The sequence below is a fragment of the Micromys minutus genome (assembly GCF_963924665.1).
Source record: "Micromys minutus genome assembly, chromosome: 32".
Taxonomy (NCBI): Eukaryota; Metazoa; Chordata; class Mammalia; order Rodentia; family Muridae; genus Micromys; species Micromys minutus.
The window spans coordinates 19,169,839-19,185,021 of NC_137967.1; positions in this window are offsets into that span (position 1 = coordinate 19,169,839).

The window sequence follows — 15,183 nt, forward strand, 5'->3', positions numbered from 1 at the left end:
AGACATGGGGAGCTCACCTCTGCAATCCCAGGGATCCTAGGTAAGAAAAGAGGTTGAGCCAACAGACTTCCTGGAACTCAAGGGCAAGCAAGCCTGCTATGCTCAGCAGCCGTGAAAGAGGGACCCCACTTCCAATGATATGTAGGGACTCACACACATCTCTACAAACACGCTGTACACACTCATGGAAATATGCACACACAAAACTAAAAGAATAGTTGTTATTACTATTAATTATTATCATTAGCCAGAGGCTGGGGACTTAACTCACTAGTATAATCCTTACCAGGTGTTACCGTCTGTGAACTGCAGGCTTGCACTTTTGGACACTCAGTTCCCAAACGGTAGCACTGTTTTTGGAAGGCCTGGGGACCTTCCAGCCATGGCACATACATAGCCAGACGACACAGGACCAGGTGAGGCTTCTGTGTTCTAGGCAAGCTCTGCTCCTTGGCCCACAGAGATGCCAGTAAATGCAGTTCAGCAAGATTCCACCTCCATGTCCTGTCTACATTTTCCCACCTCGAGGGACTTCATCTTCGTAACTGGAAATAGACTACCATAAAGTTGCCTTTAAACAAAGAAAAAGGGGAAAAAAAGAAGAAAAGAAAAAGGTATGCTGTTATACAGCCCACTCTGACCTCTGACCTCATAGTCACTGTGTGACAGAGGATGGCTCAGGAGGAATGCTCACCCTTCTGTAACCACCTCCTGGGTGCTGGGATGGCAGGCAGCCACCGCCCACCTATGGCTGATGCAGACTGGGGAAATAGAGTCACCAACCAAGCTGTAGCCTTAGCCCCAAGTCCTTTTGCTTGTTTGATTGGTTTGGTTTGGTTTTCAGAACAAGGTCTCTGTGTAGCCCTGGATGTCCTGGAATTTGCTCTGTAGACCAGGCTGGCCTTGAACTCAGAGCCCTGTCTGCCTCTGCCTCACAAGTATGGGGATTAAAGGTGTGGGCCGCCACAGCACCTCACAAAGTTGCTTTTTATTTAGAATCTGGTCACAGTGAGAAGAAAGAGTTTTCTATTGCCATGGTTTCTTTCCTTTTGCTACTGTGACAACACCGTGACTAAGAAGAACTTGCTTAGCTTACACTTCCAGGTCATAGTTCATTCACCGGGAGAAATCCAGGCAGGCACCATGGAGGAATATTTTTTGCTGGCTTACTTTCTGACCTTCTCAAAGGATCACACTTAGTTAGTTTCCTTATTCAGCCCAGGACCGTCTGCCTAGGAAGGGTGCTGCCCACAGTGGGCTGGGCTCTCCTGTATCGGTTAATACTCAAGGTAATCACTGACTGTCCTCATCAGGATTCTATTGCTGCCATAAAGACCAGGATCAAAAGAAACTTGGGTTTCTTTGCCTCACATCTTCTGGGTCATAGTCCACTGAGGAAATCTGAGGCAGAAACTGGGGGCCATGTAGGAGCAGTGCTTGCTGGCTTCTTCCTCGTGACTTTCTGTGGTGGTTTGTATAGGAATGGCACCCACACACTAAAGTGTTTAAATGCTTGACGCACTGGGAGTGGTACTCGTAGGAGGTGTGGCCTTCTTGGAGGAAGTGTGTCACCATGGGGGCGGGTCTTGGGGGTCTCAGATGCACAAGCTATGCCTAGTGTGTGTGTCTCTCTCTTCCTGCTGCCTTCAGATCCAGATATAGAAGTCACAGCACCGGCTCTTCCTGCATACCACTATGCCCCCCATCATGACAATAAGGAACTAAACCTCTTGTTGTGCCTGCTTTGGATCACAAGCCCCAGAAGACCGCCAAGGAGCCCATTCCGATGCAATCACACTAGAGTCTTTTTCTTTTTCTTTTTCTTTTTTTAATTTGAGCTGGAGCTGGGCTCACCACCAACCCCAGTGCAGCAATGAAACCCGGAGCCCGGTTTCAAGCAGGCATTTACAAGCAAGGGGGTTTTCAGCTTGGCACGCATCTGATTGGAAGCCCTTTAAAATGATTGGCTGGTGCTGGTAAACCATAGACTTAGCTTATACTTTCCTCCTGATTAGCGGTTGTTAGGGAGTGACTTGGAAACGAGCGCTTTTGCAGGTGTGTTGGGGAATAACCTGGAATCTAGTGATAGGTGCAGGCTTTTGGTTAACTTGAGTTCAACCTTAGGTCTGCTTCTCAAAGTTGGAGGCTAAACCCACGATGGAGTTGGTCTTGCCTCTCAGTCTGAAACCATAAGACACCCCAAGTCAAATGTTCTTCATTATAAGGTGTCTCTCCACAGCAACAAAAACCCTAAGACACCTGTTGGATCTAAGCAGCGGGATCCGTAAAGTCACATCAAGCCACAGGTCTCACATGGGAGGGTGACTCAGTGAAAGAGGACGGGATACAGAGGCTGTTTGTGTGGGGGAAGGGGAAAGTGGAGGACAGGCAACATGAGGCAACAGTTGGCAGCTAGTGATGATGTATCCTGCTATCTTGGGGCCCCTCAGGCTGGCCGTGGAGGTGCCTGATGGTCCTATTGTAGACAGGTCCCTTGGGCTGGCCATGGAGGTGCCTGATTGCTAACACTATCTGCTCTCTGATAGAACCTAAACCATTTCCTAAGGGTTGACGCTGCCCATAGTTGGCTGGGTCCTCCCATATCCATCATAGGCCAATCTGATGGAGATGTTGTGTTGTTTTCTGTCAGGTTGACATGAGCTAGAGTCATCTGGAAGAGGGAACCTTAAAAAGAGAGACTGCCTTCACCAGACTGGCCTATGGTGCATTTTCTTGATCGATGAGTGATGTAGGAGGTCCAGCTCGCAGTGGACGGTGCCACTTCTGGGCTGGTGGCCCTGGGTTCTGTAAAAAGAAAAGCTGAGCAAGCCAGGGGGAGCAAGCTAGTAAGCAGCACCCCTCCATGGCCTCTGCATCAGTTCCTGCCTCCAGGTTCCTGCCCTGTTTGAAGTTCTGTCCTGACTTCCTTTGGCGATGCACAGCAATGTGTAAGTGTAAGCTGAATAAACACGGAAGCAGAAACTTTCGGTTTCTTTGGAAAGTCTGTTATGTCCAAGGATGTTTTGCTAAAGCAGAAACGTGGAGAAGCATTTTCCGGAGGCAGACATGGGTGAACGGCTGCTTTGTTAAAGCAAGCATGTGACAGAACACGTGATGAAGGAGTCTTCACCAATAGCACACCTTGCATCGTGGCCGCCTCCCATTGCGAGCCCCACTTGTGATACCATAGAGAGAAACTCACCACAGGACTTCTCGTGAGGTTCTGGAGGCTTCTTGCTGCTTCCATAGATGGGGCCGATTGGCAGAGTGATGTCAGCTGATTCGAACCCACAGAGTTTTGCTAAGACAGACATGCTGAGGCCAGACACTCGGTGAGCCAAGACCCGGGGGAGGACACATGATGTTTGGGGGGAGTATAAATAGGACTCACGGACAGCCATGGGGGCTGGCTTGCATAGGTAGCTTTGTAACGATTCTTGGTCTCGAGTTAGCGGTTAGCAGCCTCCTTGCTGACCTTCACTTTGTTGAGAGACGCGGTCCCTGCTGGTCCTGGTCCCTCCTCCTGACTCAAGCTGACTCAGCAGAGTCCTGGCTGTCTCGGGTAGGTCTTGCCAACACTGCTGATTCATGTTTGCTATTCGACACTACCGAACTGGACTTCCGGTGTATTCATGAAGTGTTTGCGAGCGGATCCAGCTGCCGCTGCTGACCTGAGGACTGAACTGCTGATAACGCAGGTGGGAGTGGCTCCAAAGAACAATTTCTAGACAGGTCCACTTTCCCCACATCCTAATAGCCTTTCTTTCCCACTACCTCTGGTGGGTGGTGGGCTAGAAGGGAGGTTAAAGCGTCAAAGAAAGAACCCACATTAAAAGTAGGATTTGAAAAGTTTTAAGTTACAAAACACTTTTCTCCCCAACTCAGTTTGTGGTCATGGTGTTTCGTCACAGCAATAGAAACCCTAAGACAGAGGGTTCCCTGTCAGGTGGCTGCAGGCTAGCATTTGTAAGTCTGTCTAGAGTGTAGGGGAGGTTGGAAGTATAAGACAGAGGGAGAGAGAGGGTGGGAAGGAGGGAGTGAGGGAGGGAAGGAGGGAGGGAGAGAGGGAGGGAGAGAAAAAGAGAGAGAATATTTACTGAAGTTTCGTACTTACAATGCCAAGCCCTGCATCTGACCATTGAACTTCTCCACCAGCATGGCAACATTTTCTGTCTGGACTGTCCCAGAGCTGTTGATGTCCCCTTTCTCTGCTCAGACGTTTCCCATGGTTCCCATCTCACAGAACAGAGAGAGAGAGAGAGAGAGAGAGAGAGAGAGAGAGAGAGAGATAGGAAGAGGGAACTGGGGTGCAAGCAGTCTTTCTAGTGCTTGGCCACGTGACCTGGGTGGCAGCAGGCAATGGTGGCAGATGATGACGTAAGCAGTCCCTAGGCCCCTGGGAAGAGCCTAGCAGAATAGCCTGCAAGCCAACCCAGGCAAGCAAGCTAAGTTCTGCAGAGCCGTCCATTCTCTCTGCTTTCTGACTGTGGATGCAACGTGACCAGACACCTATCACCTCTGCCACTGAGCCATCCAGCCACTATGAACTGTCCCCTCCAACTGTCCACCACAGTAAACCATTGGGGACAGAGGGATGAGAAAAACAACTGATCACGGCTTCTGCCTTCTACTGACTCCGAGGTGACTAAAGTGCCAAGGCTACAACCTCTCCCCCTCCCCCAAGAAACCAATCTACACAACACAGAACACAGCCTCTGGATTCTACAGTGTTTCCTCCAACAGCCAGGTACTTCTAGGAAACAACTGTTTCATTCTGTCCTTCACCCTAGACACAATGACTGCAGTGACTTCCCCCTACAGTCCTCCTTTTGTTTAAACTATGTTACTCCTGTTGACAGGCATGCAGATACACAGTCCTATGGCAGTGCATTACAGTCCTATGTGGAGGAGCCAGGATACATTCCAAAGCCAGTAAGGTTAGCACAGTGAGAAGTGTAACAGTGGCCAGAACAAGCAATCTATTGAATTGTGCCCCAGTGTTCATTTTGAGTGATCCTTGTTCTCCTCAAAGTCCCAGCATGATGAGTCAAATCCTTGACAAGTTACCTGATGTCACCTCTTGGAAACCTCCTTTGGATAGGTGTGTCATCTGCCTTTTGATTCATTTGGTGGTCTCTGGGTGTCCTGGTCGCGTGCCTCAGATCAGGGGCCTTCTGGGATGGCGACATCTTAGGACAGCCTGACCCTGTGGATATAGTAAGGGATCTTTAGTAACATGATTAATATTAAACTTTCTGAAATCAATTGCTAGCATGAGCAGGACTTTTATTTTAGTTGTAAGGAGGCCCAGAAAGGACATTCGTAAAAGGCTATTTGTCAAATTAAGTTCATTGTGACATAATGGTTCTTTCTGGGGTGCCCAGAGCCCCGTGGCATGCCTAGGACTGTGCTTTGTAACTGACCAGTTAGGGAGAGGCACAGTGTGTGCTCGGTGTCACCTCGAGCACAGCCTTTTACTTGCTTGTCAGCAGGGAACGCCCAGCCTTGGATGCCAAGATGATGTCCAGGAAATACTAACTATGCATTCGAAGTTTAGAATATTGTATACAATGTGTTTTTATGATGTGTAACACAATGCCTTTAATGAGGGCAGGCTCTTGTGAGCCTTTTTAAACTGTTTTTTCTTGTCAGAGTTTGATTTCTTTTTTCCTGTGTGGCCCTGGCTGTCCCAGGACTGGCTGCCCTCAAACTCATTGAGGTCTGTCTGCCTCCCAAGTGCGGGATTAAAGGCACAGAACATTGATTTTTACTCAGCTTTGAAGATAGCTCAATATAACAAATGCTCAAACTGAACTGAAAATAATTTTACGTGAAAACTTTAAAATAATTTAATTTGGGGCTGGAAAGATGGCTCGTCGGTTAAGAGCGCTGACTGCTCTTCCAGAGGTTCTGAGTTCAATTCCCAGCAACCACATGGTGGCTCACAACCATCTGTAATGGGATCTGATGCCCTCTTCTGGTGTGTCTGAAGACAGCTACAGTGTGCTTATATATAATATATAAATAAATTAAAAAAAAGAAGTGCCATAGTCCTTGATTTCCCTTTCTACCAAGAAAATGTCTTCCCCCCCCTTATTTATTTATTTTTGCTGTTTTGTGTGTGTGTGTTTTATTTTTTATTGGATATTTTCTTTACATTTTAAATGTTATCCCCTTTCCCAGTTTCCCCTCTGGAATTCCCCTCTCATCCCATTTCTCCCTGCCTTTATGAGGGTGCTTCCCACCCACCCACTCCCTCCTGCCTCCTCACCCCGGCATTCTCCTACACTGGGGCACTGAGACTTCACAGGACCAAGGGCCTCTCCTCCTACTGATGATAAGGCCATCCTCTGCTACATATGCAGCTGGAGACATGCGTCACTCCATGTGTACTCTTTGGTTGGTAGTTTAGTCCCTGGGAGTTCTGGGTGGTCTGATTGGTTGATATTGTTGTTCTTCTTGTGGGGTTGCAATCCCCTTCAGCTCCTTCAGTCTTTCTCTAACTCCTCCATTGGGGACCCCATTCTCAGTCCAATGGTTGGCTGTGAGCATCGGCCTCTGTGTTTGTCAGACTCTGGCAGAGCCTCTCAGGACACAGCTACATCAGGCTCCTGTCAACAAGAACTTCTTGGCATCCACAATATTGTCTGGGTTTGGTGACTGCATGTGGGATGGACCCCCGAGTGGGGCAGTCTCTCAATGGCCTTTCCTTCAGTCTCTGCTCCACACTTTGTCTCTGTATGTTCTCCCTTGAGTATTTTGTTCCCCCTTCTAAGGAAACATCCATGTTTTGGTCTTTCATCTTCTTGAGCTTCATGTGGTCTGTGAATTGTATCTTGCATATTCAGGGTTTCTGAAATAATATTCACTTATCAGTGAGTACATTCTAGGTGTGTTCCTTTGTGAATGGGTTACCTCACTCAGGATGATATTTTCTAGTTCCATCCATTTGCCTAAGAATTTTATGAACTCATTGTTTTTAATAGCTGAGTAGTACTCCATTGTGTAAATGTACCAGATTTTCTGTATCCATTCCTCTGTTGAAGGACACCTGTGTTCTTTCCAGCTTCTGGCTATTATAAATAAGGCTGCTATAAACATGGTGGAGCATGTGTCCTTGTTAGATGTTGGAGCTTCTTTTGGGTATATGTCCAGGAGTGGTATAGTTGGGTCCTCAGGTAGTAAGTACTATGCCCAATTTTCTGAGGAATCACCAGACTGATGCTTGCAATCCCACCAACAATAGAGGAGTGTTCCTCTTTCTCTGCATCCTCGCCAGCATCAGCTGTCACCTGAGTTTTGATCTTAGCCATTCTGACTAGTGTGAGGTGGAATCTCGGGGTTGTTTTGATTTGCATTTCCCTGATGACTAAAGACGTTGGATATTTATTTAGGCACTTCTCAGCCATTCTGTATTCCTCAGTTGAGAATTCTTTGTTTAGCTCTGTCCCCCCATTTAAAAAAATAGTATTATTTGATTCTCTAGAGTTTAACTTCTTGAGTTCTTTGTATTTATTGGATACTAGCCCTCTAGCAGATGTAGGATTGAAAAAGATCTTTTTCTAATCTGTTGGCTGCCATTTTGTTCTACTGACAGTGTTCTTTGCCTTACAAAAGCTTTGTGATTTCATGAGGTCCCATTTGTCAATTCTTGATCTTAGAGCATAAGCCATTGGAAATTCAGGAAAATTTCCCCTGTGCCTATGTGTTCTAAGCTCTTCCCCACTTTCTCTTCTATTAGATTCAGTGTATCTGGTTTTATCTGGAGGTCCATGATCCACTTGGACTTGAGTTTTGTACAAGGAGATAAGAATGGGTTGATTTGCATTCTTCTGCATGCTGACTACCAGTTGAACCCGCACCATTTGTTGGAAATGTTTCACCCCCCCCCCCACTGGATGGTTTTAGCTCCATTGTCAAATGACCATAGGTGTGTGGGTTCATTTCTGGGTCTTCAATTCCATTCCATTAGTTTACCTGCCTGTCTCTGTACCAATACCAGAGATTGCAGCTTTTATCACGATTGCTCTGCAATACAGCTTGAGGTTGGAGATCGTGATTCTCCCAGAAGTTCTTTTATTGTTGAGAATAGTCTTCGATATCCTGAGATTTTCGTTATTCCAATTTCCAAATTCTAATTTGCCATTTTCTGTCCCCCTTTTTTACCTTTCCCTTCTCCTGGCAGGAGTATCCCTTTCTCTTCTAATATTCTTTGTGTTGCATTAAATACTAAAAAACCGCAGTGCCAGCATCAACGAACCACATGACACTGCGGAGTATGTTTATCTCAGCGTCTCCACACTGCTTCCAGTACTCAAAGACCCTGGCCTCCTTGGACCCAGGCGGTCTGCTCCACACCAGGATGTAATCAGGCTTTGAGGGAGCAGGAAGGTCCAGCCTCGGTGAAATGAACCCCAAACCGCTTTACAGAAGTATATGTATTGATGGCTACACAAAAGCTTTTATTTTGAGAGTCAAACGCGCTCCTCATACTAAAGCCCAGATCTGCTCCGTGTGTCTGAAGGTCTCCTCGCCCTGCGGCCTCAGTCAGTCCCCAACAATGCACGGTGCTCTGTTTGCCAGGACTGTCTTGTGACCAAAGTCATACAGAGGCGGTAAAGCTCCCTGAGAAAAACAGCTCTATAGAGCACAGAAAATAAACACTGTTTTGTACATTGATTTCTTCAAGGCTGTGTACTTCTAGAAACTCTTCATTCCGATGTTTACCTATAGATTTTCTACTACACTTGGCTCCTGTTCAAATGTTACCTCCTTAGAGAAAAAACCCTGTTGAGGCATTTACCAAAAAAAAAAAAAAAAAAAAAAAAACCAAAAACCAAAAAAAACAAACCCAAAGCACCACCTCTGTCTCTCTCTGTGTGTCTCCCTCTGTCTCTCTCTGTCTCTATGTCTCTCTTTGTGTGTCTCTGTGTCTCTCTGTGTGTCTCTTTGTCTTTCTCTGTGTGTCTCTGTCTCTGTGTGTTTCTCTGTCTTTGTGTCTCTCTGTATGTCTCTCTATCTCTCTGTCTCTGTGTGTTTCTCTGTGTCTCTGTCTCTGTCTCTGTCTCTCTCTCTCTCTCTCTTTCTCTCCCTGTGTGTGTGTGTGTGTGTGTGTGTGTGTGTGTCAGACAGGACCTCACATAACACAGGCTGTCCACAATCTCCTCATAGCCAATGATGACCTCCATTTCCGGAATACTAGAATTACAGGCATCACCCCACTGAGGCCCACGCGGTGCTAGGGATTGAACCCAGGGCCTAATGAATGCTAGACAAGCACTCTACTAACTGAGCTACATCCCCACCCTAAATCCATTCCCCAGCCCAGCTTTGTCCCCTGATGTGGTCTCTGCTACCTTCAGTTTGCCTGTCAATCATTGGCGTCCCCTTGATGTCAGCTTTCCTAGGGTAAGAACCTCTGTCTGCCGTGGATGCGCTTGGCCGGGACGGTGCTCAGCAAATGCTCACACGCTATGGGTTTTTCAGAACCTCCAATTCTGCGAGGTCGATTGAACTCAAAGTCAGTGAGGGTTTCTGTCCTTCGGGCACAGGACTGGAGGCTCTACTGATGAGCACACTTCCCAAGCCCTCACCTCAGGGGACAGAGATGGATTCAGACGCAGGGGCAACGCAGAAGCTTTAACTAAAGGAATCCACCAACTCTGGAGAACCAACCGGCTGAGGGGAAAACTGACAAGCATCTGTAGTCACTCCTAAGGGAACAGGAATCCAAATGAAAGCCCATTTCCCACCAGAAACTATGGATGGGGAAGGAAATGGGATGTTCAAATTTCAAGAAGGGAAAGAAAAAAAAACTGTCAAGAATTCTAAATCTAGGGCTGGAGAGGTGGCTCAGTGGTTAGAGCGCTGACTGCTCTTCCAGAGGTCCTGAGTTCAATCCTTAGCAACCACATGCTGGCTCCTAAGCATCTATCCTGAGATCCGATGCCCTCTTCTAGCATGCAGGCACACACGCACACACAGCACTCATATACATAATATAAACAAAAGCTTTTTTAAAAAATTCTAAATCTAGAGCACAAGAGGATGGCTCCATGGGCAAAGCGTCTGCAGAACAAGGGTGAGGACCTCACATGGAATCCCCAGCGTCCCTATAAATACGAGGTGAGAGCGGTGACCCCAGGAGGCAGAGACGAGAGAACCCCAGAACAAGCTGGCTAGCTACTACCGGATCGGAAACTGGGTTCAGTGCAGACACTCAATGAATAGGACAAAGAGCCATCAAGAATGGTTCATGTCAGTCAGACTCCCTGACACACGTATGCCTGCACCCTCCTGAGGTGCCTCCCACACGTACACACGTGCATGCATACGCACATGCTCCACACATACATTCCCATGAAAAAGAAAAGAATTCTGGGTCTGGCAACAATGTTAGAGGCAGAGGCAGGCGGTGTTCGAGACCAGTTTACGGACAGCCAGGGATACACAGAGAAACCCTGTCTCAAGACCAAAGCAAAACAAATCTTCAGACATGAAGACAAATAAAGTGGAAATTGTGGGTGGTTCAAGTTACCCGTGAATTTCTCTTCAGTCTCCTGTGAACAAAACGCGCATGCTTTTGTGTGTGTGGAAAGGTGGCATCCATACATGCCAGTTTAGAAAACACCCAGTAGGAACTGGAGAGATGGCTCAGTGGTTAAGACCACTGATTCTTCCTCCAGAGGAGTCAAGTTCGATTCCCAGTGCTCACGTGGTGGCTCCCAACCCAAGAGACCTGATGCTCTTTCTTCCCGTCTCGATCACTGCATACACTTGGTGTATGGGCATGCATGCAGACAAAACACCCATACAATAAATGGAAAAAATTTATAAATATGCTTTTAAAACGAGGAGGTGTTGGGCGGAGAAAGAATATATGACGTAATAATATTCTTTAATCGACAAGGATGCTCCTTGCGCATGGAACGCATGCAATTCCACATCTGCACAGTAGGGGGCGCAGCTGCACTTTACAGCTGCCTTACGCCGCCGCCGCCCCCGTTTGTTCAACAACTGAACAAAAACATCAAGAATGTTGTCCACCCAGCTTGTGAGTCACTCCCGTGAGATGTTTCTCTTTGCTAAAGAGGGTAATCGACAGTAGCCTCTGGAAAAGTAGATCTCCAAGCCTAGTTGCAATGTCTGCCAATCCTGATGGTTGAGGAATTGAAAATTAACCCAGGGCTAGGAATGAAGCCAGAGTCTGGCACCCTCCAGGCAAGTGCTCCGGAAAGCCTAGTGTTTGTTTTCACGAGACAAGACCTTGTTAAGTAGCTCTGGCTGGCACTGAACTCTCCATTTGCGTGAGATTGCCTTTGGGCTTTACAGTGGTTCTCCAGCCCCGGAAGGCTGAGGTTCCGGGTGCTGTACCTCTCACTACCTCGTCCGCACTTTCATTTATTTTTGTATGGCAGATAGGAGCTCATTAAACTGACAAACTGCCTTTGAATTGTGGCCCTCTAGCCTCCCCGGTAGCTGGAGTTACACACCTGCACCCCCAGGCATGACTTTGTTTGCGTGGAGCCTAGTTTGGCCTGGACCGCCCGGGGGTTGTTGCTGCCCAGGAGGTGAAGACCTGATTTCAGATCTCCTGTACCCAAGTGTCAACATACTGTGTGGGCCTCCCAAGTGCTGGGGTCACCCGTGAGTGAGCAGAAGCACTCCAGACTACAGGCAAAATCAAATGTTTGTTTTTCCCATTACCTATTTGTGTGTATGTGTGTGTGTGTATGCATGTGCATATAAGCTGTGTTTCCAAGTGTGTGTGTGGGTGTGCATGTGCATATGAACTGTTTCTGTGTGTGTGTGTGTGTGTGTATGGAGTTTGTGTGTGGGGTGTGTGTAGCATTTGTGTGTGTGTGTGTGTGTGTGCTATGTGTGATTGTGTATATGTATATAGTGTTTGTGTGTGGGATGGGCACATTTGCGTGTGTGTGTGTGTGTGTGTGTATGTATGTGTGTGTATGTGTGTGTATGTGTGTGTGTATGTATGTGTGTGTATGTGTGTATGTGTGTGTATGTGTGTGTGTGTGTGTGTGTGTGTGTGTGTGTGTGTGTGTAGCCCTTGTGGAGATCAGAGGACAACTTTGAAGAGTCAGTTTTCTGCTTCCTCCTTCATGTGGGTCCCAAGGTTGAGCTCAGGTTGCCAGACTTATCTGGCAGCCTTTTATATGTGAAGCCTGTTCTCTGGCTAAGAACAAATGTTTTTTATACAATTCAGATTTTCTTATCTGTGGGGAAACCAAGTACACTGAAAGATCCAATGTGTTCACATGGTGAATTTTCACTGTTTCATGTTAATCCTGAGATTTGTTGGGAGCTATCCCACCCCCCATCAGCTAAGGGTTAGCTGAACTGTCCCCCTTGAGTGCCTTGACTTTGGGAAAACAACAAAGATTCACAAGAAAAAAAAAAAAACAGTTTCACAGATTTAAGCCAAATTTTGAAGCAACTTTTAATGAAATACTGACCAGGGTGGGCTCTGGCCAGGACCACCCCTGGGTTCCTAGTGGGTGGTAATGAGATACCTATTGTAGGTGCTTTCAAGAACAAAACCATATGGCCACCGTATTTTCCCATGCGGTTTTGTTATTGTCCATGAACTACAACTCCCAGGATTCCAAGAAGTTTCCTAGTCCTTGGGCAGGTAGGGTCTACAGGCTAACATTGGGTCTTACACATTTTCCTCCAAAGTTCAGCGTGCAGAGATCCACTTGCCTCTGCCTCCCTTGTGCTGAAATTAAAGGTGTGCACCACCACACACAACTCTATATTTTTTAAGGTTAATTGCATACCTTTAATCCCAGCACTTGGGAAGCAGATTTCTGTGAGTTTGAGACCATCCTGGTCTGTATAGTGAGTTCCAGGACAGTCAGGGTGATATAGGCAGACCCTGTCTCAAAAGCAAAATCCAAAACCCAAAAACCCAGCACTACCTGCCCAGAGGTGGCACAGCCTACATACCCACTGTCAATCACCAAAGAAAACGCCCCAGAGGCCAATCTGATAGATGTTAGGGTTCAGGAGTCACCCCACAAACCACACAAACATCCACCTCACTCAGAAAGGGATGGTTCACTGAACACACACTAAAGACTGACGGACCAGGACAAACAGCTTCCGGTTCGGGGGCAGGCAGCTGCGCACTGGACATTTCTCCGCCCCAGCTTGTAAAGACTAAAATCTCAGAAACCACAATGAGCTCCTACTCGGGTGACGGAAGCGCCGCCTGGTGGTCAGCCTTGGCTCGTGCCATTTTACACACAACAGTTCATATTTAATTTGATGGGTCCTAAGTGAAGCTTATGGTTGTGGGATTTTTTTTTTTTTTTTTAAGATTAACAAACCTCATAACATACAGAACCCTGTGTCAGCATGACCCTGCTCTGAGTCAACCTGAGGGACCCTCAGGGCTTTTACAGCCCCACCCTCCTCACACCTCCCCCTCCCACTGAGGGTCTTCCAGCTTCCCTCTCCCACTGAGAGCTCTTGCTTCCCACACCCTCCAGGAAGGAGTGCTTCAACCTTATCTGGGCAGCCCCTGGAATGTAGAGCAGGAACCTTGATATTCAACCCAGGCGCCGAGCAGCACTTCTTCCCGGGAAGCAGTGTCTTATCTTCTGGAATGTAGGGCACAGGTCCTGAGATGCCACCCATGTTGGCAGCAGCCAATCAACTTCAAAGTCAACTGAACCCACCAAAGTTCGCATGCCTGGTCACCATCGCTGTGGCCCACCCGTTACTAAGTGAATAAAAACTATACTGACTGAGGGCTGGGGGTTGCCTCTCCTCTGGATGTAGGCCACCCCAGTGCACTGGACTAATAAACCTCTTGCTTTTGCATCGATGCCTGATCTCTTGTCTCATTCATGGGAGCCTCGAATAGATAAGACTCAATTTGGGTCTCACAAACCTATTTTCTGTGTCACTGACGGGCAGCCATATCACAAGAACAGTATGAGCTAACTGGCTGGCATGGAACAAAATGGCTGCCGCTGTACTTTGGGGTCGGGCAGGACTAAACAATCCTAGCTTGTGTCAGGTTGATTAAACAAAACTAACCAGCACACACAACTACAGAGAAACCACTGAGCCTGCCAGCTAGTTAGTGATACTAAGTAACTGAGTCATCCGATAACTTCTATTATTAGAGTCATGGGTGACCTTTGCCCCCAGGGTAGACCTGTGACTGGGAGAGAAAACATGAGCTTGTGAGTCACAGGGATCTGAGTAAAAATCCTGGCACTCCTATCGGACTCGATCACGACTTCATTCCTGTATTCACTAACGCACAGCACAAGGCTGGATTCCTTCACCCAGACACGGAGGATGGTCCGGCACTCAAGGCCAGCCTTGGCTGTGTAAGTGAGGCTGAGGCCAGCTTGGGCCACATGAGAGAGAACCTGTTCAAAGACAGCAATAACAGAGGCCCGTTGTGGTGGCACAGACCTTTAATCCCAGCACGTGGGAAGCAGAGGCAGGGGGATCTTTGTGAGTTTGAAGCCAGCACGTTCTACATAGCAAATTCCACACCAGCCAGGGCTACATGGTGATACCCCACGTCTTAGTTAGGATTTCTATTGCTGGGACAAATCACAGTGGCCAAAAGCCACTTGAGCGGGCAAGGGTTTGTTTCAGCTTAGAACTCTGAGGTCACACTCCTTCACCGAGGGAGGTCAGGGAACGCAGGCTGGATCCTGGAGGGAGAAGCTAAAGCAGGAGTGGTGGAAGAACACTCCCTTCCTTTCTCCTTACAGCTTGTCCAGCCTGCTTTCTCAGATACTCCAGACACCATGACACCCCCTGCCTGCCGTGGCACCGGCCAGGTGGGCTGGGTCCTTCTATATTGTGCAGCCATTAATAATTTCTTTCTGACATCAAGAAAATGTCAGGTGGTGGCAGCGCGAACCGTTAGTCCCAGCACTCCGGAGGCAGAGGCAGGCAGATCTCTGAGTCCCAGACCAGCCCGACTTACAGCGAGGGTTCGAGGACAGCCAGGACTACATAGAGAAACCCTGCCTCGAAGAAAACAAGGGAGAGAGAGGAAATGTCCTATGGACGGGTATGTTCACAGGCCAGTCTAATGGAGGTAAGTCCCCAGCTGAGTCTTTCTTCCCAGATATGTCTGGCTTTGTATCAAGATGACAAATAGTAAACACACTCTGATTTACACACACACAC